Source organism: Leptinotarsa decemlineata, unplaced genomic scaffold (assembly GCF_025532065.1).
Source record: "Leptinotarsa decemlineata unplaced genomic scaffold, Ldec_3_MD MMD2_tig00003902_RagTag_RagTag, whole genome shotgun sequence".
Lineage (NCBI taxonomy): Eukaryota > Metazoa > Arthropoda > Insecta > Coleoptera > Chrysomelidae > Leptinotarsa > Leptinotarsa decemlineata.
This window is the reverse complement of record NW_027412598.1, coordinates 1,128,553-1,152,701: the sequence shown is the minus strand read 5'-3', so window position 1 is coordinate 1,152,701 and position 24,149 is coordinate 1,128,553. Positions and strand designations below refer to the sequence as shown.

Below are 24,149 nucleotides of genomic sequence, written 5' to 3'. Positions count from 1 at the left end.
AATAAATACACTCACCACAAGCTGGCCCATGTCAAACATATGAATATGCTTACCTGAAAGGGAAAACACATTAAATTATTCATAGAACCCTATACTGGAAGACAAATGACGAAACAGGATCCTGCATTATAACCTAACTAGTCGAAAAAAATCAGTAATATTGTGAGCCACATATCATTTCAACTGATATCTGATATTTTGTCTAGTGATATACATACTATCGATTGATAACAAAAATGTTATTATCGAAATGAAAGACGGGTAAAAAATTAACTATTTTACGTATCCCATAAATATTTATTTTGAAAACATATTTAACAAACAATTTATTATAAACCTAGTTTATAAAGCATGAGACTGTTACATGCACTATTTTCACCAAAATTAAGTATAATCTCGCATTATAAAAGAATCTCATATGCTATTTTATCGACGGCTAGAACAAATAATTCAGCACAAAGATTTTTTGATTGTATTGAATTAAAAATAATTCAAAAGTTACCTTTGAACTATGGAGTGTACTTTTTGTAGTCCATTGCTAATTATATTGGCAAGGACAACATCTATTGAAAGAATACGTAAAACTTATTTTTCAACTTAGATCTCCTCAGTATTTCTAGAATGAACTACATATATAGTGGACTTTCTCTTCACGAAAATGACAACTATGGGATCGACTGAAATTTCAAAATTCATATATTCAAGATCTGGTTCCATCTCATTGCCTTACAGTAAAATCTAGGAAGAAAAACAAAATGCGATCGGCGATCATTGTCGAAGCTTGGCTTTGACAACCGTGGAGATCCCTGGTTACCTTGGGTTCCAACAGAATGTTTCACCGCTACATTTCACTGCAACTATATAAGCGAGTTTTTAAACAGAATATTTCCAAATCAGTAATAGAAAAAAAAAGGTAGAGTGTCCCTGATTACCTGATCATAGCTCATTGAACTACTTATTTGAAAACTAACGGACCTGGCAATATCCGTGACCTAAAAGATAGGATCAGACAAGAAATGCGTTGTAAATAAATTAAAATCGGGTAACATAGGTGTGACTGTACTCACCCAATACAAAGCAGGAACAGTTAAATCACTAAGTTCTAGTAAAACATCGAAATATTTCCTCTCATGTGAGACCTACCATCTAGTAGTTATGAGTGGCAAATTACTGGCAGCTAAACATCAACAAACCCAGCTAACGCCACACTGAAAGTTGAAGTAGACCCGGGTGTATCGTCCTTCGTTTGGATTGCAAGTAATTCATGTAAATGCAAAGTCGAGATTGATTCCACATGGTCGGGATGACTATCTATAAAAATATTTTGAAGTACTGGCTCCTCAATAGTGTCTGGTAGGTCAGTTCAAACTAGATGAAATGAAACGTCTGAGGATTCCGAACAAAGAAAATTCCTTTCAACTATTCACAAACTTAGCAGTTTGAATCGATGGGATAGCTAATAAACAGATATCCAGCCATCTGCGATACATACTTCTGATGGGAGTCAAACTTTAAAGACCAGCGGCGGCTCGTCAGAGGAAGCAAGGGAGGCTTAGCCTCCCCATAAAATTTGAGGCTATTCCTCGCAATAAATTAAAAGATATTGACAAATAATTATGATTATTTTTTTCTTAAAATGCTTGGGTATCATTACTTTACCATCAATTTTAATAGAGATACATATTATGCCCGAAAAATCACCCACTACGTAGTACGTACCACACTGTATCCTGCATCAACAAACCTCAAACGCACTGACCATGAACAAATAACGAAGAAACCATCAACCCGAAATGATAAATGCCATACGTTGCAAGGGAGCCAAACCTCCGACCGCTTTAAAAAACACAAGCTCCGCGAGATCGATCCAACCAGCGACATACGTCCCGTTTTGTAATTTTAGTTGCAGAATTTATAGCGTTAGAGGAGGCTAGCCTCCAGTTGGTCTCCGTTAGTGTACGACTGCGTTTGTTTTTCATTTAATTATTCGTGCGGGATGCCGTGACTGACCGGGATTGAAAAATATTTCGGTAAATCGTTTTAGTGTTTCTTGATAATATTTGTTATTTGTATATAAAACAGGCAGTATTGTATTACAGCAGTGCTTTTTGGTAATATTTTTGATGTACATTTTTTTAATTTTCAAGGCATTTTCAGGTTTTCACTTTTCGGTAAGTTTTTTTTTCCATTTATTATGGATACGTTGGATGAAATTTAAAAAATCTGACGATATAGTCATAGTCGATTGGTTGCTGACAAAATAATTTTAAGTCTTGATTTACTTAAACTACTTTGTTTTGTTGTTGTTTGAAAAATTTTCGTCCTATACCAAAGATTTTCCCCAAAAACTTCATAACGACTTAATAGCTCAATATCCATTTTTCGAAGTTATTCAACTGAAATTAATTAACCCTCAAATGTTTCAAAATTGCAAGTCTCCTTCAGATTTATTAAATTTCATGTTTAAAAATGATTTGAGAGATTGCATGCCCGAGTTATATAAACTTATATCTATAATTGTGACAATTCCCATAACATCAGCGTCAGTTGAGAGAAATTTTTCAGCATTAAAAAGAATTAAATCCTTTAGTAGAAATTCGATGACTCAAAATATATTTAGTAATATATAATATATTAAGTTTATATTATATACAGACTTTATATATACTATATAATGTATATAAAAAGCATATTTTATTTATTTAAGTTAAGCACTTAACCAAATATATCACCAAATATTAGAGTTATGTTTTATTTATTACAGTTTGTAACTCAAGCAAAGAATTTTATTTTTATGTTTTTGTTTTTATTTTTATTTTGTAATTTCTTTTTTTTGAGTTTTTGTTCGTCTTGGTTAAGACGAATGTTTACTTGTAGTTTCTTCTTTTATTTCCTTCCTATCCAAAATTACAAAATACACCTTTCAATTCACCTTTCAAAATGCGGAATCCTCGCAGAATATATTGAACTTGAATGATTGCCAATTGAAAGTAGTTTGCGGGTGCCTTGTGAATTCACTTAAACAAACCAGATTTAACCTTCTTTCCTACCCCATCCTTCCTTTTCTTTCCTGGCAAGACACAACTCTCACTTCCCCGTTGGTTCTTGCTGGACAATAAAATTTACTTTTAGACCTGTTTTTACAAGCATAATTAAGTACTTGTGCTTATAAAATATTTGTAGCAATTTTTAACAAAACTGTTATATTAGAAGGAAAAGTATTATTTATTGACTGAGAAGAGTTCATTTATATTAAATAACTCAAAGACAACCCTTTTTCCTTGTTTTTGTTTTTTAATGGTCAGTTTCATACGTATAATTTTCGGGAATACACAATTTTTGTTTGCATTCATGCAAATATTACGTATTTTGCTTTAAACAGTGTGGTACCCCTAAAAATTTTCGCGACTCCGGCGGGCTTTTCTGTGTGTATATTGTCTTTATGATTTTAGCCTCCTCTGTTCTCCAATGCACGAGGCGTCACTGGTAAAGACATAGTGCGAATGAAAAGCCCAAGTTCTGGTTACGTCATCATCATCACCACTAGACCTTCTCTCATATCTTCATTGGTGAAAAAAAGTCAATATTCCACCATTAGATTTCAAAATCATGTTTTGAGCAATACATCCGTTAGGACTGATTATAAATGCCATAAATGATCTGCAATGCATTTTTTGTGTTGTACATAATTGCAATGAAATTGATTTCGAATCCAACAAACATTTCGTATTGAAATCAAATCAGCGACTGTGTCATAGAGAAAATGAGTATTTTCAATATTTTACGTTAAGTTGAATTTCCGCTTTTTGAATAGTCGGATTTTATATTAGTACTGAAAATCTGTTTCACGTATTAGAATGCACTTTAAGCAGATTTTCTGAGGAAACCTAAGCCACAAAAATATAGAATTTATTCAATTCAGAAGAATTCTCATCTCACAATTTAGAAACGTTTCCCATCTTCTATTCAATGTTTGCAGGTCCGTTAGCATTCACTATGTCTTTCTAAATGTTATAAACTCAGAATCCCAGCAAAGTCCTCTATTTGGACTTTCAGATTGAGTGCTCTGTTTGTGGAAATGTTTCCTAGAAATTCGCTCGAGAAATACTTCTTTTCGCACGTCTCTCCACAGTCGGTGATGCCGATATACTAGTATGTAAACTATTGATTTTATGAACAATTGCTCTGGGTTTATTTGCAGATTTCTTAATAGTCTTAGGATGAATTCAACTACGAGATACACTGTCCTCTTCAGGTTCACACGATATATTTTCGTTTCGAGGAACTTCTGGCATAAAATTAATCAAACAGAACTAGTTAAAAAGTTATTATTTACTGAATCCGTCTCAAGAATTTAATTTTTCTTTTTTCACGTCACGTATGGTATATTTTCCATTCGACCATAATTAAAGAACATTCTAAATAAAATTTGCAAAGTTGATAACTGAAACCAACTTATTGAAATATTTTTTGTTGTAGACAACTAAATTGTGCAAATTCGGGATGTACTATCATTTAAGGTGTCATTATTAAATTTTATAAATATGTTTTTTCATTCTGATCTGAGTGGACTAATTAATCTGAAGATTTACGTGACTCCTTTAAAAAAGCATTTTATTATACGTCAGAATAGGCACAGAAAAGTTTCGTTCAAAAATAAGGTAAAACAAGGACCTCGACCGACGCAAAAAAAATCACCTTTACCTCTGCGTACTTATTCCGGTTGGTTATCGACGTTTTGTTTAAGTGTTTAATCTGTCGTTCCTGCTGGAAATTCTCTCTTTTCATCCGCTTACAGTTTTGAAAAGTTGAGAGAAAGAACTGCCACCGCACAGACTTCTCCTTTTCAAACACAATCATATTTTTCAGCGTTTATGAAAAGAAACGGAAAGCGGATGCGGTCGATGAGGATTATGTTTACTTGATTTATTTCATTTGTTTCAGAATTTCACTTGTTTCGTACAATGTGGTTGAGTAATCCCTCTTTCGTTTGTTTTTTTTCAACTCCTGGGCCAGTAGCCGATCGAAGGCACACTGAGTAGTTGACACTCTCAGTACGTGTGGCTTTCTTTTTTGCTCTAAGTTTGTCTAGAGGAGTAAATTCTTCCATGTTTTTATTGAATTATGAACTTCCACAACTTTCAACCATGGTCAACTGAATTTATATACATATAATCATGTTTGTTTATATAATGAGTGTTGAAATTTCAGTTTTTCTACTTAAAACTTTTCTCACGTCAGAACAAACACGCCATCTCTTGACAAGTTAGTATCATCAGAAGATGATAAAACTTGTTTTATCTCCTGATGCTGATGTAGTTAGTGAAACTCGCGTCAAGTAACGGTGTTTTTGTTTTGGCGCGGGAAAAAGATTTTCAAAACATTCATATTCCGTCAGAGGTTCCAATTGTACCTACCTATCTAAGTCAGACTTACATTAGAACTCATTGATACAGTTTACTGTATGATTTTCACAATAATATATTACATTGTCTGAAAAAGTATTAACAGATATGAAATCTTATCTATCATCCCGAAATATTGGGATAAGATACTACAAAAATTAATAATGAATAGATAATGAACAAAAAATAGTGATTCAGCTTATTCTGTTTGGGAATCAGCGATGCGATTGGAGAAATGGGTCATGACCTTGTAGGAAAGGAGATCCGAACTTATGACTATTTCACAGTAATTGCAACAGTAATAGTTCCAATGATCAGATCCGACACAATCTGTACTGATGCTTGTCGCAGAGCCAATTGATTCTTACGGTTACCTCTTGTGTTTTTCCACTATAAGGACATATATGTCTCTCCCGCAGCCAGAAGGTTAGGAATGTTTCCGTCTAGGAGCTATATATCTCCTCTTATCTTCTGCATCGTCTTATTTTTAGATGGACTATTGCACATGTATCTATTCTATACCGTTAGCATAAGTGTACTCTTTTTCTAAAATAATTCATATAAAATAAATGGGTGAAACTATGCCCGCGGTTTTTGGGGGTTCCGTAGTTGTATCTACGAGTATTTCTGTGCTTTCTAAAAGTGATCTGCTCCGTTGTCGGTCTTATTGCATGAAAAGTTGGTCTCGATAAACCAATCTGAAACTTAATGGGTGGTGGGTAGATTTCCCACCAATATGTATGTATGAGTTGAATTGTGGCTTCACTTACAAATGTCGTTCCAAAAAAATTTCTCTAGATCGGTTGTCGACGCTTTATATGAAACACATGGGGAATAATAAATATTCAGTGAATCAGCTTCGCGCTCGCCTCAATAGTGACTTCTACTGAGATATGTACGTCCAAATTAGCATCAATTTATGCTTAGCAAGGATGGATGACCACTGTAGTATAACAGAAAGGCTATGGGATGTCGCCGATTTGATCTCAGCATCCACTTTTTGCAAACGTCATAATTGTATTCGAACGGAATTTTACATGGTGACATTAACTTGCCAACTGACAGACACTTATCGAATTAGTTGTGGATTCAGGGGCCTAATTTTGTGGAGCATCTTACATGTCTTGTTTGTTCCCACTGGGGTGATGATGCGAGTCTTCTGTCCAGCTGCGTCAAACGAAGGTAGAACTTCTACTTATTCGTTAGAAGACTGAGGAGTAGCTCAAGAGTCTCTCGGAGATAGAATTTCATAATTCTTCAGTTTTAAGCCGAAAAAAAGCACCAAACCTTGGCTGCCATTTCTGAAGTGATATTACTTTATCAACTATCAGGTTCTTCCCGAGTCACAACTTCGACCAAATATTTTTCTTGACAAAGTTTTTCCAGTTAAAATTGGGTTCATGCTGCTATATGTAACATAGATAATGAAACCGCCACTATAGCCATAATGCCCCGTAGATGACTCGGAAAATTATTGACATGGCCTACAGCCTACATATAACACGAAGCAATGTAACTGTGAGTGACTTGAAATTGTTCATAGCGTTATATTACGAGAAATTCAATATTGAACAAAACACAAACTAGTACTCAGTATTATTACTAGTACTCAAACAAACTATTGTAATCAAAATAGATTGAGATGATATATAAACACAAAAATTTAATAATCCTTGAAGAATAGACCTGTTTCTAATTGTTTTTGCGCTTTTAACGTCCATAATCTGAAAAATAAGTAAATCTTATTAGAGGATCTAGAAAAGTATTATACAAGACAAACTGCCTTGATAAACTGCCTATCAAAAAATTGTAAAAAAAAATTATATACTTATACAGTAGGAATTCTAAGAACGGAAATAAACCTCTATGTAAAACTTTAACCATTTGCAAAAAACAAAGTGCCTATAGGTATACATTATTTTTTCCAATAATTTATTTTATGTGATGGACAATATTCATACATTTGTTAGTTGAGTAATTACACTCTTCAAGAGTTTATATTACGGAATAACTTTTTTGTTTGGACTTTCCAGTTTGTCCTTGACTGCATCTTAATGTAACTGACTGTAATGCAACAGTAACTGACGGGGCCATCGTGTAACAACACGCGTTTTCGATAAAATTTATTGTAGAAATTCTATATTTATTATCATGGTTAATGTAGATTCAATTCACCTTTCGGTTTGTGGAAGATCATAAGACCAAAAAACATCAAGAAATAGTGAATCTTCCTCAAATATGTCTTTCGGAGTTTAAAGAATTTATTGGTTAAATTCTCACCAACATTTTTTTCCATGTCGAAACGATCCAGCACAATAGCAACGATTGAATCAGAGCCTAACGTGGTTATGACTGAACGTGACTGTACCTTTCCTGATAATTACTAAATATCGATTTCTTAATAATTTATGTAAACAAAACTTAACACGACAGCATGAGACGGCAGAATGGCATGACAAATGTGTGAAATTAATTAGGGCAATTATTTCGGTTTTAATGGCGACGTCGTTACGAGTACAGATAAAATTAATGCTATATGGTTTCTCTTTGTTTTCCGTTAGCGAAGTAACAATGACAGCAATACTATATTCTGCAGTAGATTGGGGTGGTTCTCGAAACCGACTATAGTCATACCTACAGATTGATGGAAAGCTGAACTTGATGAACGTCGATGCATTACTAATCATATTTCATAACTAATCATAAACATGGCGGACAAGCCAGACAAAGTTATTTTCAGTGAGTTGAATAAATTAACAAAAAGTGAAATACTCAATTTGTTTGTGTACAAAATAGTGCCACAAGTAATATTAATAGTGTTACAGTTAAAAATTATATCTAAGATTATAGCGAGCCGAAACAATCGGGGGAATCAGATAGTTTCCATGACTCAAGTAGTAACCTAAATTCAAAGTTAGAGTGTGGTAATATTCGCTGTGTTGGTGTGAACGTAGAATGGAAAGCAATAAGTCGTAAAAATGACATTTTACGTAGTCTTGTAGGACATTTAGAGAAACGAATACATGACCAGAAAATAATTATCAAAACTTACCATCAGCAAATCATAACTCCTCATCTCAGCAGAAGACATCTAGCGACAAAAATACAAACGACAAATTAAGTAGTGATATTTCAGCCCAGGAAACATTAACACAACATAATAACAGAAATGGTGCGCCATCTGGCAGTAGATCATTCGCTGATACTTTAAAAACAGGCAGCACCGGGCAAAACAACCATCAGAGCAAAAAAGACTTGACAAAAAACCAAATTGAATTGTCTGCAGACGAACGCAAAACATCGCCTGGGCAAGGGAATCAGACGTATAAAAACAAACGTAAACATAATATTATCATTGGAAGAAACAGAACGAACGACATCAAGACCGTGCCAAAACTGGGATATCTTCACGTATTTAGACTATCTGCAAACGAAACGGAAAGTACTCTCTCAACATTTCTAAACAATCAGCACCACAGATCAACTTCACTTGTGAGAAATTGGAGCGAAAAGATAACACGTCTGCTTCCTTCTCAAATGTGAACGAAGTATATTAACCTGACATTTGGCCTGAGGAGTGTGCCGTTCAACGATTTACTTTCTTGAAAAATTTTCCAAAACCGGCCTCGCCGAATCAACGCATGTGAATAACACTAATGGTCTTAGTGAGAGTGAAACACTCAGTGCATTGAATATCAGCACACAATGTCTGTCCAACAAATTTTTTTTTAACATAATACTTTACATATAATATAACATAAATCTTACATGACTAATTCATCATAACATTAAAAACAACAGTATAAAAATAACATTTCAAAACGTTCAAGGTGCGAACTTGTTTCCTCCTTTTCATAAAAGAGGATGTATGCATCTCCGCTCACAAGCGATTTTGGTGAAATTGATGACACGTGTGAATCATTGTATTCGTGCCACGTACCAGTATGAGGATGTCTGTAGAATGCTGTATAATGTTCGCTGTAGGTAGATCTACTGTGATTCGAAAGTGCATATAGATTATAACGACAAGGAGTCACATTTTCTGCTGCATAATTTCTGATCCACCTAGAGGAAATTCGATGGCAATATTTAACTTGCCTCTAAATTTTTCGGCTTGAGAAAATCTTTTAAAATTATTGACTAAAATACGGGGCAACTTATGGATCGATAGAAACTTTGTGCATTTTCTTCTTTCCTTGCAATTTGAACACGTCGGTTTTTCATGTCCATCCAAAGTTTCCTCTCTTGTGAAGAAATCCAAGCACTGTGATAAATTCAATTGGCCAGTTCTTTGTGGTATGGGGAGTGACAAATCCCTGAAAGGATCGAAGGTTACAGATAAGTCTTCACAATGTGTGCACTACATCGTGAATTTTAATTGACCAACGAAATTATCTACAATCTTAGAGTTATATGTACTCAAATAAATCAGCCATGAGGTTTGCGCTTTTTCGCTCAATTTTTCGTTAATCTCCGTTAAGGTCGGTTTAGGTTTCTCAATAATCCTATTAACATCATCATGTAAACCTTCTAAAAGGTAACGAAGGAACTCATGGGCGTCTTGATGCGCATGACCCATGAATCGAGGGGCAAAACTCTGAATCTGACTTTTTGAGGAGACTGTGTTCACTGCTCTATCAGATGAATCTTCTGACCACAATTCCTTGATAACTTCTGCGAAAGTTTTGATTAAAGAAAATATTAGAATTGATATCTTTCATGTACTCATCCTTTTCCAAATATTCCAGTAACCATCTCGTATTTGATGAACATTGGATTGCACTGTTCATGAAACAGGCTGTTGGTGATACGTCGCCACCGTTGTTTTCATTCCAGTAATCACGTATGTAATGATTCTTATTGGACAAACTGAATGAGGAATTTGAAGTAAAATTTCTTAAAATTGAATCAGAAATGCTCATGGTGGTTTTTTCGAATTTGTGAAAGAAAGACAATTCCAGAACTTGTTTATTTTCCTCTGCATCTTCTGAGACAATTGGGCAATGATCAATCTGCTGACTCCATTTTGCATTGTTCATAGGAAATTTTGATTTGATTTGTGGGTTCAGGAATATTTCCTCTAATTTTTGAGTAGACGGAAGAGTACCCAATATCGATGTGGCATTACCCCTTTGAATGGCGATACTGATTCTTTGAATAAAAAATGAATAGACTCGGTTGTCATTGGTAGAATTCATCATTCTTTTACCAATTTCTTTCAACAATTTATAAGCATGAGATCCAAAAACACCAAAGGTTTCAATAGCAACAGGAAAGAAACAGTAAGAATCTAGCAAAGTGGAGTATTTCCGAAATTTTGATTCATTAATTCCGTTGAACACTTCATAGCGAATTATAATTTTACATTTCTGTTGATTTGCGAGCACTGGTATAAGGACACTGACTTAGATAATATATTCATTGCAGATTTCAAACCTCTAACCCACTTCTCTCGTACGGGGCACAATAATGGTGGTGCTTCCATCTTTGTCAAAAATACAATATTTTCTGAATGTATACCTATTGAATTCATCAAATCTTCAAACATCGAAATGATAATCGAATGCTGCGCATTGTCATATAAAAAAGAATATTGCATTGTAAACATCAATAGGCCCCCTTGTAATGATCCGAATGATACAGAGCTGTTTTTTACACAGTTTTCCAAACTTCTAAGCTCAGCATTAAAAAAATTCAAATTCGTTATTATTGGTGGCGATTTGAATATTGACCAATTCAGTAACACACTCAGTGCAAAAATGTTGTCTGATGTATTGAGTTCGTTTGGAATTACATCATTGATCACAGAATTCATATGAGTTTATACTAACATCTCGTATACCAGTTATACCTCAATAGATCATATAATTACCAATATACTACATATTTTCCAAATATCCAACTTCGATCCAGGGCTGTCAGGTCATTATTGCCAAATAGTGCACGGCAATTTACCTAGGGACACTGAAAATGAGCTCCATGAACGAATTCAGATATCAGCTTTCCAAAACAAGTTTTAATATTAATATAAGTGATGACGTCAATGCTGTTTTTGAAAAAATTTTTTGTTGATTTTCTCTTTTGTTTCGATATTGCGTGCCCAAAGAAAACAAAAAAAAAGCTGACATGATAGAAAAATTGAATATAAAAAAAAATAAAATTTTTTGAAGAACTCAACGAAAAAAGAAGAGAATTATGTAACTTAGACTGGCTACGGAATAGAGTAGCTGATGTAAATTCAAATAGTTAATACAAAAGCCTGAAAAAAGAAGTGAATAAACAAATAGAATCCGAGAAAAAAACATTACAAAAACATCAATGAAAAGTCGAATAATAAAACCAAAACGGCTTAGTCTATAGTAAACATTGCGACAGGCAAACAAAAAAACTCCAAATTACTGGAATTAATTATGGAAATAAAGTAATAAGTGATACTACCGAAAAAGCTGCTACTTTTGGGCAATATCTATCTACAGCAATTCACGAAAAATTATTAGATTTGTTTGCAAATAATTTAAGTACTCGCTGCACCACAAGTTACCCTGTAATACAAACTATGTTTTTTAGACCTGTGAATGTCAATGTCGTTAATGAAATTATTGAATCATTACCAAACAAAAAATCTACAGGTTTGGATGAAATACCTGCATCAGTAGTAAAACAATGCAAAGATATCATATCTCCAATACTCGCTCATATTATAAATTTGTCGATTATGCAAGGTAAGTTCCCTTCAAGTCTGAAAATAGCCTCTGTTATTTTATTGTACAAAAAGGGTGATCCTAGTAATGTTGAAAACTACCGACCAATTGCATTACTTAGTATTTTCTCTAAAATAATTGAAAAAGTGGTTGCTCGAAGAATGGAAGCGTATCTGAGTTCTTTCAATCTGATAACAAACAATCAACACGGTTTCAGAAATGGCTTCTCCACTGAATCGAGTGTGGCTGAGTACACTCAAAACATTTTTGAAAGAATGGATCATGGTGAATATGTGGTATCAGTGTTGTTCGACTTAACAAGGGCATTTGATACAGTCGAAAGGTCTTTCGTCTTAGAAAAACTAAAAAAGTTGGGTATTCGTGGCTGCCTTAATGATTGGTTTCTCTCTCTTCTCGAAAACCGAAAGATCATAGTGAAAATTGATGAGGGCAGTGTCCTTGGTCCATTAATTTTTCTCATATTTATTAACGATCTTCCTAAATATATCATTAAAAATTTAACAATACCTATCACTAATGAGAGAATAAAATAATTCATTGAAACCAAAAAAAATATAAAATTCAATAAAAACTAAAAAGAGAAATTCCGTAAGATTCCAGACGCTGAACTCTACGTAAAAGTAGCAAACTTACTTAGATAGGATCATATCGCTTTTCCTGTAGAACAGCAAATAAGGAACTCGCGTTCCCTGGGGTTTCAATACGTCTTCATTTTGCACGGTCTTGACCGAAGAATCGTCGTACCTAATCCAGCAATTGTAGCTGACGTGGCAGGCATCGATCACGTAGTGTCCAATGTTGGCATTTTTGCCTTCGTGGTAAACGACGGCGAATAGCTTGTATTGTCTCTCTGTTGGAGACTGTGTTTCCGACGATATCGAAGTCGAATCAAACTTTAAGTCGAATTCAAAATCAAAAGCCTTGATAATCTTTGTGCAACGGTAGTTGCTGTATTTGAAAAACTTCAGATGCAAAATAAGGATAACGGGAAGTTTGCAGAGCGTAATTTGCTCCCAAGCTTCGACCTTCTCGATTGTTTTCGACGAAGTCACTCCCTTTAAAATGTTCTTGGAGACAAGTGCCTTAAGCCCTTCTCTGACGGTCTTCACTTTCTCAATGTTGAGTGGCAGGGTGAGGAAAGGCTGGGTATTCTCAGTAATGTGGTCCACGTTGCGATGAATGCTAGACTTTAGTTGCCCCCCCAATATGTCACTTATCGGTGTATTGGTGAAGTCGATCCTTCTGGTTGAACGTCCTTTATTTTTAGATTATATTATGTTCCATAAATTATTTGAATCATTGCCCAAAGCAGAGTCAACGAGAGGTTTTTCATCTTTAATATAATATTTAACCAACTCATTTAGCTCAAACATTTCATCATTGAGTACATTCAAAAGGAAACCTAGAAACTCTTCTGCATCTTGTTGTCTACCATCGATCCAGTCAGTCCGCATGTTATGCAACATTTTATAAATCAACGTCGCACTGAATGGGATGCCAGTGTTGATTGAAACTTTTTGGTCATTCTTGCAATTTTTATCTACTCTCCCGTCTTTTGTCAAAAAGTAGGAAGGAGATGTTTTTACTGAGACTGTTTAGTAAGTTGTAGAGTGGTGGACATGCGATCAGGGCTTGCAAAATAGAGTTGACATAACAGTGATTGTTTTGATTGAGTAGACCCCTTGGCTTCAAGTTCACTGCCCTACCGTCGATCATATATGTAGATAGAAACATGCCCACCCTATAACAGTCTGGATCTACAAACTGGTGGGACCTTCTGGAGAGCTTGAAGGGGCATAAGGGAAAATTGTCGTTGAACACGTTTTCGGCATCCTGGTTAGTAGCGATTTCTTCAAAATTGTTGACGGGTTCAGACATAGGAGAATGATGGTGGTTCATCGTCGGGAAGATCATAGTGTGCGGGTAGTTGGCAAAAGGTGGAGATTCGGCTGTTTGCTGAATCACTGCAAAATTTTCCTGGATTTGAACATTTTTTCTCTTCTGCATTTGTCCGTTTATGATGTTGAAACTGCTAGTGTTGAGTTTGCCTGTTGAGTCTTCTTCTACAATTTTTTTAGAACTGAAATCTGATTTACTCTCATTTTCCCCAGAAGAAGCTGGAGAAAAATCCGTGATATCATACCAGTTTAGTGGGCTAAAGAAAATTTCATCAAGACTTTGAGAAGGAGAAATGGTGCCAAGGATTGATGCAGCATTTCCTCTCTGAATTGCAATGCCGATTCGTTGTATAAGAAATGATCTTGCTCTAGAATCGCCTGTTACTGTAATTAGTTTTCGACCTATATCTCTGAAAAAATCGGAAGCAAAGGAACCAAAGCTACCAAATGTTTCAATTGCAATTGGATAGAAAATATATCGATCTTCCAGACAAATGTATTTCCGCTGTTTTATTTTTTCAGCATATTCAGCGGCCTCACCAGATGTTTGCGAAGTTGAATTGAGATGAGAGCGAGCCAAGGTATACACAGGTGAAGTCCCAAACCAAAGGTTTTCCATGTCTCCAAGGAATGAGAAACATTCCATCAGGACGTTTTCCATCATCTCGGCTAATTCCAAGAGGTTTAATCACAGAAGGGATATTGGCTGTTGACAAGGTTCGTTTAATTATGCCATTCACTGCATTATGTCGGGAGAAGCAACCTGCACTAAATTTACAACTGAGGCAATGAGTACCATTTTCATCAACAACGAAACCGCACCGACATTGATGATTAACACAAATCAAACATCCTAAACGAATACCTATTGAAATTCTGAAACTTTCGTCGTCTAATAATGTTCCCAATGATGCAACGGACAATGCGTTGAGCTAGGCGCCAGATTCCTTAGTTGTTACAGCTTTGAGGCGAGCTTGATCTGTAAGGGAGTCCTTAGCTGCAGCCATGAGTTCTGTAGGTAACATCTGCAATAAAGGAAGATCCCAAGATTTTTGAGAGCCTTTGTTATCAGGTATTGGTGCATTTAATTTTTCCATCCATATTTTTTCAGCTTCCGAATAAAATGAATCATCAATATCAAAGAAGAATTTTGGTAAAATAGAATGATTCAGATGCTTTACACTATTGAAGGAGCAGAGAAAAGCTGGTAAAGCAAGTGAAGATGATTGTCGTATGCCAATACCATCCAGATTCACTGGAAGCGAAGCTTGGATCCATGATTCGTTTTTGAAGTTATCATTTGTTACTTGTTCCAAGATTCCTCGAAGTGCTGAATCGAATTGTGCTAATTCTTTTCGACATCGCCATGTAGGGCTACTTCTTAGGGTATACATTAATTTAGGAATTGCCAAAGAGTGCTTCAGTAAAAAGTATCCAATGTGAGTAGGAAGAAATTTAGGGAAGTTGTTTTTTGACTTAAACATTCAGCCAAAGATTCTTCTGAAAGTGGTACACCAAGTAGAGTCAATTCGTGCCTATTAATTGTTCTTATTCCAGGAGTTGAACTGTTGAATTTTTCTATTACAGATGCATCTTGTGAAATTAAAAAAAATATCTCGCATTTTTCAAAATTCAATTTTAATGCAATTTCTTTAGAGGACGATAATATATTTTTGAATTGACTGAAAACTATATCCGGGTGACCACCTATAGACCCATTATCCAAGTACCAACAGTTGTTTTTATAGCTTAGGGAAATTTGATGACTTCCTTTCTAGCAGTGTTAACTGTGTTCATAGTGTTTATTGTGCTTTATGATTTTTTATATACATATCAAGATGTCTTGTATACTTGTTTTTATGTGTCATTGAGTAATATTAGGGTTACATCCTCAACAATGTATTATGTCCATGTATGTATGTGTATATACTCTATTTTGTCAACCTAACCTGTAAACTAGTACTTTAGTAGTAACTTTTTTTGTAGTGAGTGTGTGGGTTTCACACCTCACTAGACACGTCCAATCCATTGTATAATAGGAAAACGCATTCAATAACATTTGATTTGATTTGATTTGGTCGAAGTGACGTATGAGATATGAGAATGCCGAACTCTATGAAAGAGGTGTTTGAGAAAATCATGGAATGAAATCGAATCATGATAAAAACAATATTTTTTGTTCATAATTTGTTTTCATGGTTTTGAAGACATACAGTTTATCGTCAGTGTCAACTACGAAATTCGCAACTTATGTATTTTTTATGTTGATGGAATTTTGTGAAATATAACTTTTCCAATAATTGATTCTTGAAACTTGATATTCAACGATAGGTGCTTACCAGATACCTGTCAAAATTGGCATTTTTTTTAAATATCGAAAATGTTTTCTCAGAAATTAAAAATATATAAAATGAAATTTAATTATATTTTTATCAATTTCTGACTCAAATAAATGGGGGAATGAATTGTTTTCAGTATATTATTTGTTTGATTTAATTGCATTACTATAAACTTTAGGCATTTCGTTTAGATTAAACTGGATCTGAGAAATATTTGTGTGATTGGATAAATATAGAAACGAGAAACAGAAAAAAATCAAACGTATTTAAAAAATACTTTATTGTGAGATTTTCACTAAACAGTTTTACAAATTCGCAACACATGTTTCGCCATACAATGGTTTCGTCAGGCGTTTCTTTACTGACTAACATATTCAATGCTTCATATACCTAATTTTACAATTTGAAGTACCTACATTTCCAGTACCTGGTTTTACTTGGTCATTTATATGTTTCATGTGTACCTTAGTTTGTAATGAATTATATTATCTGAATTTGTGATGCACTGTTTGGAACTTTTGGTGTGGTAATGAATATTACTGGAGTTTTTTCCCAACACCAAGTGATCATCTACAAGAGGAAGATCAAACTAGTTTGATGTTTATTATAATTACAAGTACCTGTCAGAACCAGCTCCGTTTCTATACCTTCTATACAGTCTATTGTCGTAGAATTAATATATGGTTTTATGTTATGACTGAGGCCTTTTTCTAACAATTAGTAAAGACATGCCCGATGAAGCCATTGTATGGCGAAACACATGTTTCGTTTTTGTAAAACTGTTTAGTGAAAATCTCACAATAAAGTATTTTTTGAATACGTTAGTTATGGATTTTCATCAATATCGGCCAATTCCATCACATACAAAAATCAAAGTAATGTACCCTCATCAATTAAACTTTTCAACTTTTATAGAATCATTGGAATATGAAATATACAATAAATTGAATCCACTTCCTCATTTGTCATATATATGAGTATGTATACACGTGTTATTCTCAAAAATTTTTTCAAATGAATGACAGCTTGCACAATGACAAAACGAAAGTTTTCTGAAAATTGTGTAGAATGTTACTAATGAGGTACTTCGATGTACCCCACAGTTTTGAGTCTCCCGGAGCCAAAATTGCTCTAAAGATTACACACAAATTTTCATGTAGAAGTTCCAGTCTTTTTTATAGAACAACTGGATAAATGCCTTCTGGTCTCGTCGGGTTATGGGGTTGAAATGAGTTTTATTTGTAATTTTTAACACAGGAAGTGCACCCGGAGAAGTTCTCTTATGGAAACTCCTCCTGTTTTTATGTACTCCTCGGTATTTGTTTTTAGATCATTACCATTATATAAATAATACAATATTGTTCTGATGAAGACAATTAACTAGGTGATATATGAGTTGAGAAAAACATTTTGGTTTTCTGAACATCTCATTGTTCACGTGTGAACTGAGGAATAAAAAAATGTGAAAATGCAGTGGTATGAAAGTAATATATGTGAAAATATATTTTTAAATCACAGTGAAATCTGTGAAAGTACATTTTATCTCATACGAGTTTGCAAGTCTCTTTTGGAAATACTTATTCAAAATCACATACCACCTTTTAAAACACCCTAATTCATATTCCAATTTTACATTCGAATTTGTGGTAACTCACAACAAGAGTTCTCATGGTATTGTCCATAAGAGTTATTTTTCTACATAATTCACGATGAAATATCAATTCACGATAACTACTCTACTTTAACATGACATTACGTTGGTTATTTGTGACCAACTGAATTCTCTGTGAATTTACTCATTTTAACAATGATATCTCATACCATAGTCTATGAGCCATAACGCCATATAGCGAACAGACTGATTGAGCTAGTCCATTTCTTGTTTCTAACATAGCGGTTGTAAAAAATTTTCATCAACATAGACTGTGATAAAGTGGAGAACCACTGAATGAAACTCAAACGCGCAATTACATCCAAGTGATTAGGAATCAAGTGAGTAGGAAAGATTTACTATCACATGTTGCCAAATGAGTCCATAATTATTAATTCACCTTCATATGTTAATTATGGTGAGAAAAAATGTAACGACTCCCTGGAGGAGCACTTTCGGAAGTAGCAGAGATTATAACTAAGAAAAGAAGCGTTTGACCCTTGAACCGCAGGCAGTTTGTCCTACGTCTGTTCTACGGTAAAAAATCGTTTGGATTATTCCCGGCTGAAGACTCTGCCATTAATCAAAAATATCCGTTTTTCTTCTCGGTTCTCCTTCATTCGTGCCGCGGGGAAGCCATTCCGACCGAACTTCATTACTTGCGTGAATTTGTTGTTTTCGAGAGCAGCGAATACACTATTGGAAATTTCAAAACTGTTCTTTTTCAGTTGAAAATCGACGTCTTTTAAAAAACGTAACTTGTTTCTTACCACCATTTGCGACTGGGTCAGTCCTGTGTTGACAAAATCGCAATAGATGTTTCACCGTACAATAGCTTCATCAGGTGCATTCATACTAGTTTGTTAACTAATAGTAATATTAACACTTTATTAAGGAGAGGAAATGAAAGAAATCTACCTAAAAAAAAGTGAATTATTTAAACGTTTAAAAGTTTCTCACGAAAATACTAATAATCCAATTAAAACAATGAAGAATTACTTTCTGAATGAATATGACACCTTTAATCAAAAAAATGTATGAAAATATTTGTTTTTTCGAGATACACAACCACAGTTATATTATGTTGTTTGGGTATGCCTTGAATAATCCATTTGGCAATTTTCATGTTGCCATATAGTTTGTGACATTTATCAAAATGTTGACTTATGCCACCGTACTATTGAAACCAATGATGGTTTCAGAACAATGAAGACTGCAATAAAATTGACAGCATACTCGTCTTTTGAGAGATTTGCCATTATTATTATTTTACCAGAGTGATGCATCATTTGCATGAAAGAATCCCGGTTCGAATTTGGCACCCAAAATCCGTATCCAGCCTTATAAAGGCAAATAGCGACTGAGAGAAGTATCGTCGCACATCAAACTTTTTCTATCTCCATTCGCACATGGCATACAGATAAATAGATATATTCCTTTCAGGAAAGGAATTGAAAGAGATTAAACTCTTTTAAACTTCTGAGTACTAGGAAATTGTCATAAGATATGAACATGTTTTTCCGAAACCGGTGCGTCGTGTTCTTTTTACTTTCGATTTGATGATATCGTTCGAAAACTTTCTAAATGTTTAATACTGAAATATATAATTTATATTATTACTTTTTGGAACGAAACAATTTCGTTTTTGTCGCTTTCGGCAAGAAGGATAATGCGAGTTCCTGAGCGAACTTGAAAGTTTATTTCATTTGGTGCTCGAATATTACAGATCAGAAAAGAGGCACACCGATGTCGGAAAGTTGGATACTTTTGGTACAACACTTGAATAAGACAAGTATGAATTGCAAGTTTTGGGTTCATCTGTTCGGTGCTTCAGAAAATTGTGAGGATACTTATATTCAGATAGATGAAAATGGATTTCAATTCAAATAATACGTTTTCGAAAGAGAAACGAATTTATTTCATGTTATAAAAAACCTATTAGGAATAAGTGAAATACCAATTGAATATAAAAATAAAGAGAGAAGATGATGAAAATCGAAAAAACATGAAACACGTACTTCGTATTTAAAGCGTGTAACATACATTTTTGAAATATGTAGCTTTCAAATTAGTAGGTGAAAATAAATTGATAGGGTTATATTTCTAGTAGTGAATAATTTTTGGGAAAGAAAGTTTTTGGCTTTCTACTACTCCATCTTTATACAAAAAATGTGGGAATCTTTCAAAGAAAGCAAGGAAGCAACCAATTTCGAAAGCAATAACTCTATACATAGATGTGTGGATCATGCAAAAAAGTAACTTTCAGATACAAACCGGAAGAAATGCCCTCCTGAAACCAAATTATTCAAAAATCACTTTCTACTCAGTTCTCATTCCAAAAATTCGTCATGGAATTGAATCAGATATCATTCATAGTATTCCTATACAATATACTGAATGAAAGTAAATAAGTGAAAAATGTTTACCTTTCATTTGCATTTGCATTTGTAAGTGCGAAAAATCAAATATCGGTGAAACTAAGAGGCATCGAAAGTCCGCATTGCCGAGCACAAGAAACACATACAGCGAGAAGAAGCCAGCAAATCGGGAATAGCAGAGCATGTTTGAACTCAACAATATAACATGAAGTGTTACCAAGATGAGATCATCCACAGGGAGGAACACTGGTTTAGGAGGAAATTCGCTAGCCAAGCTAGCGTAGATATACGCAACATATGGAAGTCCGTAATCAAGAGGAAAACGGCTAACTCCCGCCAAACGGTCATCTCCCGCTAAACCGGTGAAGCGCTGAGGGGGAAAAGGGGATAGGTGAAACACTCGAATGACCTATAAATAGTCATCTCTTGGAGGAATGAGTCTAGTCATCATTCGAAGACGATTTTGAATACTAACAACCGAAATGTTGTGAAGTAACTTGGCTTGAAATCTTAAACTTTTTATTTCTTTTCAACTGTTCAAATTTCATTTGTAACTTGTATTTTATTTTATTATAATTTTATTTCAGGGTTTTTTGCCTAATTTAAATGGTATTTTCAGCTATTCATTTTATTTTATTTAAGGGATTTCAAATCATTTTATGTCATACTAGTACTATGTTGCTGTATCGCTGCTGTTCCAATGTTTTGACAGAATCAGAATCAACGAACTTAGGCGTGCGCAGCGTTATAAAACAGTGCTTTTAAAAAATTGTTCTACAGCGCCATCTAGTGGCGAGTTACAGAAAAATTGATAGCCTAAAAACCTTCTCTCTAAAAAATTACTTATACATGTCAAGTTTCATTACGATCGGTTGAGCGATGTAGAAGTTTATCACTTACCAACCAACCAACCAACAAACATCCATTTTTATATATTAGATTAGACAATGGAAGTCCGAACAGATGAAATTCACTATAAAAAATTGTCAATCACCTTCAAACAAACCTTAACCACCAGTGTTATACTTTATAGAATTTATTATATCAGAGCACGAAAAACCAAAAAAATATTATTTTTCAGAAATTATTTATTTTCTATCAATCTGATTTTTACAATGATAACTTGGTTATGTCAATGAATATGTAACATCTAATGTAGAAGGTTTATGAAAAAATTCAATTTAAATATCAACATTTCAAGTGAAAATCAACAACAAGATTTCAACAAAGTAAATAAAATTTTCTGGGGATTAGGACGTGAAAAACCAGCAGAGATAAGGTAAACATCTTACGTCTTACAGAATTCAGGTTCCACAACAACTCTATATATCGAATATTCAAGTCGAACAATAATAAAAGCAGTACCTACGTAATTGATTAAGGGTTGTTCAAAGTAATATGCCGCCAGCTATGGATGATAACATTGTTCGTGTTAGTTTACAACTCTCGAACTCTTCGACATACCCCTCATTATTGCTGCCCAAAACAATGAACACCATTAACATAGTTACCTTGTTATATGACTGCTGACGGATATGGTAAACCGACACCCGAGTATTGGCAATCCTAATGCTTCTTCTTCCTTGTAGGCGAGAAGAAAATCTTATCTATCAAAATGTAATTCTATGGATAAAATGAATGGGAAATTGAAAAACAAAATAACAAATTATGTAGAATACTGGAGAACTCCAAAAACTATCAGTTTTTTCAATTGGTTACTCATGTAAATATAGGCAAATGCCTATATTTGATCTATATGGAAATCGTTTTATAAACTATAGATATAGTCAACCACATTTTCAGCCAAATCAAACATACATTATTTTTATAGATTTTTTCGACAAACGTTTGACGTGCTTCTTCAAATTCACACAGCTTTTCGATGATGAACCTTTTGAAATGAACCAAACATTAAATGATAAGTGAAGATTACCATAATATATTAGTAAAAACAGCACCCTGAATGATCGAGACGTTTTAGGCGCGAGATTGGTGCGCATAATAACACACAGAAATAAAAAAATAGGTAATCCGACAAGAATTCTAAAAATCATTGTTTTGATTTTTTCTCAAATATATTTCATGTATACACAACAATCAGTGACCTTTTATTATATGTATTAATAAAATTGATGTACGCACTTTAAAAGGTAAAATCGTCAACTCCCACAAATTTCAACTTTTGAGGTTTGTTTTTTGCGAGGGTTGACGTTTCGAGTAATCCGTACGTTCAAATCAGAATGCGATCAAAATATTGCAAATATATTCAATAAGAAATTTAAAATGAAATTTTCAAATTTTTTCATTCCGCCAAACTCACGCCATTAGGGATGGTATATAGGGGTGGTATATATCAATGAATTTTTTCGTTGAAACATATAGATTATATAGTGGACAGTTTAAAAAATAAGGTGAATGTTAAAATTTTGCGGGCTATCTACATACGATTAGTGCTTTTTTATTTTCTTTATGTTGGTACACTCGTCTCGAACATATGTTCACAGTTGCAGTGGTTTGGCGTGTTTAGTTCATTGGTGAGAGGCATAAAACGTAGGAGTGTTTTGCGTGTTCGTCGATTTTCTGTTGAAAAAAATATATCAAAGAATTGGCATCAAATTTTGTCTAAAAATTGGAAATAAGTGCTCGAAACACTTGAAATGTTAACGTCGATTATACTCTAAGTCAGAAAAATGTTTACAATTAGTACAAGCTTTTACAGAAGGTCGAGAAGATGTGAATGATGTTCCTGGACGCCCCAGCACGTCTGAAACTGATAAAAATGTTGGGACCGTGAAGAAAATAGTTATGGAAATTCGTAGGCATATCGGTTGGCTCATGCTCATGTCGGCAATTTTTTTCGAAATTTTGGACATGAAGCATATGGCAGCGGGATTCATTCCAAAATTGCTGGATTTTGACCAAAAAAAACTTTCGCATGAGGATCGCTCATGTTGAATGACTTCAACGGCGATCAAGATTTGCTTAAACGGGTCATCTCTGGTAACGAATCATAGGTATATGGTTATGATATCGAAACCAAAGTCCAATCGACCCAATGGAAGAGCCCAGGAGAGCCAAGGCCAAAAAATGCACGTCAAGTTCGATCAAATTTCATTGTTTTGCTCACTGTTTTCCTCGATAAGCGTGACGTGGTCGTACGGTCAATAAGGAGTATTTTCTTGAAGTTATATGCACCGCTTGCGAGAAGCACTACGAAGAAAATGTTTGGAATTGTGGAAAAACATTTCATGGCTTTTGTAACACGATAATGCACCTGTTCACTTGTCATTGCTTGTTCGTAATTTTTTGGCCAAAAACAACACCTTGACGATGATTGAGGAGATGATGAAAAATCGCTGAAAGAGCTCAAATACATACCAAAAAGTGCGTATCAGAACTATTCTGAGGATTGGAAGAAACGCTGACATAAGTATATTATATTTGGGGAGACTACTTTGAAGTAGATAAAATGGAAATTGATAACTGAATATTTTTGAGTAAAATAAAAATTCACCTTATTTTTTAAAGAGGCAATGTATAACTTATTTTCTTGGTAGTTATAAGCATAAATATGTTGGTGATAAATCTATACTTAAAAAATTCGCAAATGTATGTGCAAAAAAACACTCTCCGAAAATTACTTTTATGGGGGCTATTTTGGGAGTGAAAACACCAAAAATCGATGTTTTATTTTGAAGGACATAAAATTCAGGTCTCCATGATGTTATACCAGTAGAATACTATTGAAATTGGATT

The 24,149-nt window shown here is 34.2% G+C and overlaps 1 pseudogene; it reads right to left on the bottom strand.

Annotated features, from left to right (window-relative positions):
- Window positions 1–59: 59 nt before the first annotated feature.
- On the bottom strand, window positions 60–24,149 carry LOC141483704 (ubiquitin carboxyl-terminal hydrolase 10-like; annotated as a pseudogene).